Source organism: Acinonyx jubatus, chromosome A3 (genome assembly GCF_027475565.1).
Source record: "Acinonyx jubatus isolate Ajub_Pintada_27869175 chromosome A3, VMU_Ajub_asm_v1.0, whole genome shotgun sequence".
NCBI lineage: Eukaryota > Metazoa > Chordata > Mammalia > Carnivora > Felidae > Acinonyx > Acinonyx jubatus.
The window spans coordinates 6732993-6739714 of record NC_069388.1 but is presented as its reverse complement, the minus strand read 5'-3'; the positions used below and the strand labels follow the sequence as shown (position 1 = coordinate 6739714).

Here is a 6722-nt window from a genome sequence, read left to right as displayed (position 1 = left end):
GGTGTTCTTTTCCCACCTAACGTAAGCCTCCGACGCTCCGGGTGTTCTTTTTCACTCGACTCGAAATTCTCTCGCTTTCCCCCTCAGGGACCTAAAACAGACACTAGGGGCAGGAAGGGGCCCCTCCTCGACGCACCCAGGGAGAGGGAGGTTGCCTACAACAAGGACCCACCACAAAATTACACTCTCTTTCATATTTTATGTGCTATCGACCACCTTGTTGGTGAATTTAATCCACCTCTGAAACCCGCCGAGAGCCCGCGTGGTAGCGAATATACGGGCTTTTGTACAATTTCGAAACACAGGGTGCCTCTGGTTAGAAGTGAAATTGCCAGGAGAAAATCGTCGCTACTTAGCAAGCTTAGCGTGAGGGGAGAATATCAATCAACAGCACGTGCACATGCACAAGCGTGTGTGTGTGTGCGTGTGTGCACACGTGTGCGTGTATGTGTGGCACAACGGGAGGAGAGAGAAATTGCCGATTAAGTGGGGGGGTCGCCTGCTCTCTCTCTCACGCACACACGCACGCGTCTGTACTCTTGACCCTAAAGTGGAGGCGGCTTGAACCCTTTGTGGGTTGCCATCGCCACCCGTCAATGCGTGTTAACGACAGAGCCCTGCACTTCTCTGATACACATGAATGAAGCCCAGAACTGTTAACAGGCTTGCAACGGCCTCCTGGATGGCTCAAACCGAAACCGTGACTGTTCCAGAGCCAGAACGCAAGGGAAAGAAAGCACGGCGTGGATACGACTGCCCACGACCTCTCTGACGCGGGGACGCAGCAGCTGTGGCACATCTTTTATTCCAGACCAAGGCACTGATAGGAAATCTGAGCGTGAAGAGGCTGCTGTCACGTCGCTGCATCTCAAAACCAGCTCCCTTTGTGCCCCTCCCCATGTGGCATCAACGTGCTGGAGTCCGGGACCGAGGACGGATTCCAGACCCGGCTCTGGCCGCCGCCTCTAAAGCGTTTATCCAGCCCCACTCTGCACACGGAGCTGGCTGCTTCCCGATCCTAAGACGGGCCCGCAGAAAACTGTGCCAGCCCTCGCGTGTCCGCTGGTTAGGGGGTGTTGCTACCTCTCTGATCTCAGGTTGGGGTCCACTCTGAGCTCTGCCGGTTACGGTGTGATGTCAGGAAAGTGACCCAACCTCTCTGAGCTTCAGCGATTTCCTCTGCAAAACAGGAATGGGAGGTCATCACCCCACCCCCGTTCTAACACACACACTGATTTCAGAACTGTCCGTGTGGACTAAATGCAGTGATACACGTGAACTGGTCAGCGAAGGAAGCGTCTCATGTTTTGTTGATCAACCACGTCTTTTATACAGCTCAGCGTTAGATACTTTTCTAAGCTCCGGCAAATATCAACTGATTCCATGTTCAAATGACCTTAGGAGGCAGATACTGTTGTTTCCTCTGCTCTACGGATAAGGAAACTGAGGCATCGGGACAATGCGGGATGTGGCCACGATGCTAGCCAGTCAACGGCGGCGCATCGCTCAAACCCACACCTGGCTCCGGAACCCATGTGCTTCGCCGCTGCACTTAGCAATCAAGAAATGTTCGTGGCGCCCCTGGGTGGCTCAGTCACTTAAGCGCCTGACTCTTAGTCTCGGCTCAGGTCACGGTCTCCCAGTTTATAGGTTTGGGCTCACATTGGGCTCTGCACGCAGCGTGGAGCCTGCTTGGGATCCTGTCTCTGCCTGCCTCTCTCTCTCTCTCTCTCTCTCTCTCTCTCTCTCTCTCTCTCAAAAAAAAAAAAAAAAAGACTAAATAAAGTTAAGGAAAAAAAAAGAAATGTTCATTATTCTCATTGTTTTAATCCCTCATTCTAAGCATCTCCAAAGTCAGCATCCAGCCGACTGTCCTTCCTTTTACACATTTCGCTCAGCTCCACTTTTCCAGTCCACTCACCATCACCTTAGAAAATTCTGTTTCCAGGGCACCTGCGTGGCTCAGTCGGTTAAGCCTCCGACTTCAGCTCAGGTCATGATCTCGTGGTTCGTGAGTTCGAGCCCTGCACCGGGCTCTCTGCTGTCAGCGCAGAGCCCGCTTCGGATTCCGTGTCTCCCCCCCCCTCTCCCCCTCCCCCATGCGCTCTCTCTCTCTCTTTCTCGAAAACAAATGCACATTTTTCAAAAAGAAAATGCTGGTTGCCCTGTTCTAATCTACCCTGCACGTCACCACAGAATCCGCTCTCCTCAACTGTTGCATTCTGCTTCTGCCTCCCTGCCTGCTCAAACCCTTCGATACTTCCACTTTGCTTGCAGGGCAAAGCCCAAGCCCCTGAGAGCCCTTCGTCAGCTGGACCAACCCAAACTGTCTCGTGCCACCCTGCGCAAACCCTCCGGTCACCTGGTCCACCCGGGCCACGGAGGCCCTTCTCCACTCTTCTTGCCTGCCCCGTGCTCACGCCGGCACTTGCCCAGAAATGCCTTCGCTGCGCCTTTCCAGACTCTGCACATCCTGTACCCACCCTTTACTGGGCACAGCTCAAACATGTGGGGGTGGGAGGGAGTGTCAGGAGCCCAGGGACGGCGTGAACTAGAGGGCGAAGAGGTGCCCTCAGAAGGATCCATCTGGAAGCAAATTTCTGAAGAGACTCAGAGAGACAGAGACGCAGAGAGAAGAAATAAGGAAGCCAGCGATCCCAATGCTCAACTTCCTTAACAGCATCTCCTTCTCTGATTAATAACAACATCAACACGGAAGTCTCAAGCTGATGTTGAACAAATCAAAAACAACCCATAGACGTGTTTTTCTTTCTTTTGTAATTTTTTTAAATACAGAGAATTCACAGGAAAATTCAGATTGCTAGCTTCTCTTTATTTTTTTTAGTTTATTTATTTATTTTGATGGAGAGAGAGAGACTGTGTGTGGGTGTGTGCACATGCACAGTAGTGGTGGAGGGGCAGAGAGAGAGAGAGAGAGAGAGAGAGAGAGAGAGAGAATCCCAAGCAGGCCCCACACTGTCAGCATAGAAGCTGACATGGGTCTCAATCCCAAAATCTTGAACCTGAGCCGAAATAAAGAATCGTATGCCCAACCGACTGGGACACCCAGGCACCCCTCTAGCTTCTCTTTAGAAGGTTTAGCCACTTTGGACCCACATTCTCCCTGCGACAACATGTGTCAGATCTGACTGGTTCTGCAGCTGCTCCCTTTACACAGGGCATTCACCTTCTAGTTTGCCACAGTCCCCACCACTCTCTATTATTCAACACTGAAGTCAAGTTGCCATTTACCATTGGGCTTACACTCTTTCTTTCTTTGCAGTAGAAAGCCACATTTTTTTTTTAAGTTTATTTATTAATTTTGAAAGAGACAAAGATAGCATGAGTTGAGGGAGGAGCAGAGAGAGAGAGAGAGAGAGAAGCCCAAACAGGCTCTGCACTGCCAGCACAGAGCCCCACGCAGGGCTCAATCCCACAAACCACAAGATCACGACCTGAGCCAAAATTCAGAGTTGGACACTCAACCAACTGAGCCACCCAGGCACCCCAAAAGCCACTTAGTTATAACTAAGGTCTGTCATAGAAGAAAGATCAAATACAGACTAAGAGGAACATGTATTTCCAGGCCAAAAAAAGAGGCAAATACTTTTGGTACCTGGAAATGAAGAATATTCTTACATCTTTAATATGCAAACCCACTATCTGATTTGACTCTTTGTGTGTTTACCTGCCGTCGTGGCCATTAGAAGTTGTGACCCCAGCTTTACATCCTTCCTGGAGCTTCCTGCCAAGCCTTACTCTGCTTTGACTCTGGAAGATGGGGAAAGGCCATCTTGGAAGCCATCACAAACCAGGACGGCCCCCAAAGGCCGGTCCAGTGCCCTGAACCTTCTCCTAACATTGCTTCTGCTTCCAAAACTTGTCCTCACCTTTGGAGAAATCATATGAACTCATTCCAAATAAGGTATGGAGGCCTGATGATGGTTTCACGTACTCTCCCTCCGGGTTACAATTTAACAGGTGCCCACAGTGCTTCCTAAGCCGGTGGTTATAAATGGGCTTCCTGAGTCCTTAAGTTCCTCTCGGGGGCTGGTGTGGGAAATCAGTTACGGGGAACAAGGTGAAGGGAAGATCCCATCATTCGCCAGACCAGCTCCAATTTCCCCTGCCTTCTAGAATGAAGGTCCCTGTAAGATGCCATTAGAGGGGAGAAAGGGGAGGGGTGGTGCCACCACTTTGAAGAAAACAAAAATGTGTAAGTTTTAAAAGCAACAACGTCGCAGCTACGGTTTTGATTGTGAGTAAGCAAAGAAAACCAATTCAGACTGCGTTTGCAGTAAGTATAACGGCCCAAGGAAGGGGGGGGCGGGCACTCCCAGAATCTGCGGGAGCTCAGATGGGTCAGACTTGAGCGCAGGCACCAACGGGCAAGCAGGCAGCAGGAAGCAAAGCATCCGTACTGGAGCAGAGTAGCTGGGACGCTACCCTGTGGCCACCGCCGTTAGAATGAGTGGCTTCCCATGAGGCCTCTCCTTACTCGATCAACCTGGAAATTCCAAGTCCCAGGAAAGTGCATCCACTTAGCCCAAGATTTCTCAGCTGTAGCACTGTCGCCATGCGGGGCTGGAGAACTGTTGAGGGGCGGAGCTGCGCACCGCGGGGTGTCCAGCAGAAGAATGTCTCCAGACATCGTCAAAGGTCCCCGGGGGCAGAACTGCCCCCAGTTAAGAATTATCAAGTCAGGGGGCGCCTGGGTGGCTCAGTTGGTTGAGCGTCCGACTTTGGCTCAGGTCATGATCTCACGGTTCCTGGGTTCGAGCCCCCCACCCCCACCCCCACCCCACCCCACCCCACCCCCACCGGGGCTCTGTGCTGACAGCTCGGAGCCTGGAGCCTGCCTCGGATTCTGTGTCTCCCTCTCCCCCTGCCCCTCCCCTGCTCACGCGCGGTCTTTCTCAAAAGTAAACAAACATTTAAAACAAACAAACAAACAAAAAGAATTATCAAGTTAGCCTAACTTCAGAGATACCCTGGCTGTCTTGGGATGGGGCTGGGGGGTCTGGGTCCTCAGCGTCCATAACAAAAGGCAGGTGCCTAAAATTATCCTCAATACTCAAGATGATAATTAATCAACAAGGAAATCTATGACTATTAGGGTAATGAGCAACTGAAAGCTAAAATTCTGCAAGTGATTAGTTCCATCACCTCAAGCTTCAAACAGAAGGGTGCACGTGCGCTCTCTCTCTCTCTCTCTCTCTCTCTCTCGGCCACTGTAAACAGCCAGCAGAAGTAATGAGATGGGAAACATCAACTTTCCCAGAGCACCTCATATCTGCCATTATCTGCCTGCCCACCTGCCCATCTCATCAGCTACTCAGCAACTAAAACTCTCCAAATCCAGTGCAGAGAGAAACGGCTGGTTCCACCAGAGACCTTCCAGTCTGCATTCCCCAATCTGGACTTCCCTGGGGCGCCTGACAGGATGTGCCAATCCTTTTAATGGGGGTAGGGTGAGATCACAGGTTAGTTCTCTATCAACCAAGACAGCAGATTTGTTCCCCCTGACCCCTCATTCCGCAGTCCCACTGAATCTTCACTGTGCGACCCTTGCAGGTTCGGGATCATGTGAATTCGTGCCAACAAATCATCTCTGCCGCCATGTGCTTGAAATTTTTCTCCCCCCCCCCCCCCCGACACAGCTAAAGTTGCTAACTGCAAGCCTCATATCTTGGAAGCCCTTCAAAACTTTTGAACTTAGTTCCACCACAACGAATGGCTTTAAGATCATCCAAACGATGAGAGAAGAAGGAAGGCCAAAAAGCGAACAGAAATACACAAAGAAGCAAAGGAACAAGTCTCTGAAGAACTTGAAGGACCCCCCCCCCCCCGCACGTGATGCCTGAATTTAAGTCTGCTCTATATTTGCAATTCATTCTTGGTGCACAATTACATCTTAAGTAGATAATCCTCGGTAGAACAGTTCTTCTGTAAACAGCCAGTAATTTTGATATATTAGAATTAAAGGAAGTTTCCTAAGGCCAAATTCTGCCATGTTTTAAAAATACGTACCTTGGTTATTCCGAGAATAATTTTGCTTCAGGGACCCAATTAAAGTTATCAAAACTGTAGGTTCTCCTGGATGCTAAAGATGCAATATATTTTGCACATACCCCTATGGTTATTATTTTTCAGGGATTTCATTTTACAGATTCAAAAAAATAAAATCTTCAACTAAGGGGAAGGGTTTTAGAAGATCACATAATTCTAAATTGCGAGCAAAAAGCACAAAGCCCCGTAATCACGAAGGCTTGTAATGAAAGAAGGACCAGGTTTGCTCACGGACAGTTGAAAAGACAATTGCTGAATAGGTCTGTTTATGAGACGCCGTGATTTTCAACGCTCTGAAGTTTAAGATGTGGTGAGCACGGTTCATAAGAGGCATAAGCAAAAAGCAGAGGTTTCTGCTGCTGCAAAATTATGGGGTGTCCCATATGGGCTGGCATCTTGTGCGATTGTAGATATGGTAATTACCTTGCAAGAATCCTGACGTTCCATGCTTTCCCGGGGAAGAGAGGGGAACAATGATACAGACAGGTGATGACAGCCTTTGAGTGTCTCAATCCTCCCGGCTGCAATTGTTAAGGTCTGAGCAAAGGAGCGGCCAAAGAGAGCCAGAGAGAAGGTGCTACGTGTGGAGAACAGGTAAATCAAACAGTTCTATTTGTGAGATCTGTCAAATTCTCTGTCAGCCTGATAACTGG

The 6722-nt window shown here is 49.7% G+C and overlaps 1 long non-coding RNA gene across 1 annotated transcript in view; it reads right to left on the bottom strand.

The window, feature by feature from the left end:
- Positions 1-430: 430 nt before the first annotated feature.
- The window catches only part of LOC128311085 (uncharacterized), a 140765-nt gene continuing 134473 nt past the window's right edge, over positions 431-6722 (bottom strand). Inside the window, exon 3 of the long non-coding RNA XR_008289031.1 lies at positions 431-1179. This is a non-coding gene — a long non-coding RNA (uncharacterized LOC128311085). The remainder of the gene's footprint in view (positions 1180-6722) is intronic.